The following is a 937-nucleotide window of genomic DNA, read 5'->3' as shown; positions in this document are numbered from 1 at the left end:
TTACATTTGACAGAAGAAAGAATTGAAGCTCGCAGGGGTTAAGTAACATTTCTTAAGTTACACAGTAAGTATATCATCCAGGTAAGTCTAGTTAGAAGACAGAAACCACATAGCAGTTTGAAAGTTGCTACCCTGTTTCCCCTAAATAAGACCTACTTACAGTTTTGCCTCTCGCTGAAATATAAGGCATCCCCCTGAAAATAAGACCTCCCTGAAAATAAGGCCCCCCCAAAGCTACCGTAACTCTGGACTCTGGACTGTAGCAGCGGGTGCTGCTGTGCAGCTCACTGTTGGCCGTAGAGCAGACAGGAAGTGCGAGGTCTCTTTTAATAAAATAATAAACAATAAATGTGTACTGTATTCTTCTTTATGGAAAAATAAGACATCCCCTGAAAATAAGACCTAGCGCATTTTTGGGAGCAAAAATTAATATAAGACAATGTCTTATTTTCGGGGAAACAGGGTAGTAGTGTAAATCAGGTTGACTCATAGTGACCCTGTTCGACGGAGAACTGCTTCCTAAGTTTTCTGATGCTAACTTTTTTTTTTTGTATATGATAATGTCTTGCTAGAATTATCACTAGCAACGGGAAGAAGAGATACACAGAGTTATGACAATTCCTCAGGCAACAATTAGGCCATGGTGATTAGACTAATTCTCTGAACAGTCATCAGCCTGGGAATGTGTTTCTATGGCTCACAGCACAAAGTCCATACCGCTGGCCCGGCTTGTGAGTGTCTTCACTGCTTGACTCGGTCTGCTTTTCTTACTTGTGAAGTCCTTTGCAGATTGGTGTGTACCTGAATGCCATCCTCCCTCTGGTGACCTGACGGTTTCCAACACGTCCTTCAAACCCAGGGACAAGGGAACAACAAGCGATCCAAATTGGTGGGGAGGTGGGTGTGGGAGACCTGGTAGGGCAGGATCAAGGGGAAC

This window comes from Echinops telfairi, unplaced genomic scaffold (assembly GCF_000313985.2).
Source record: "Echinops telfairi isolate 266 unplaced genomic scaffold, ASM31398v2 ScPeMD7_443;HRSCAF=831, whole genome shotgun sequence".
NCBI lineage: Eukaryota > Metazoa > Chordata > Mammalia > Afrosoricida > Tenrecidae > Echinops > Echinops telfairi.
The sequence above is the reverse complement of the archived record's forward strand: the minus strand, read 5'-3'. Positions refer to the sequence as shown.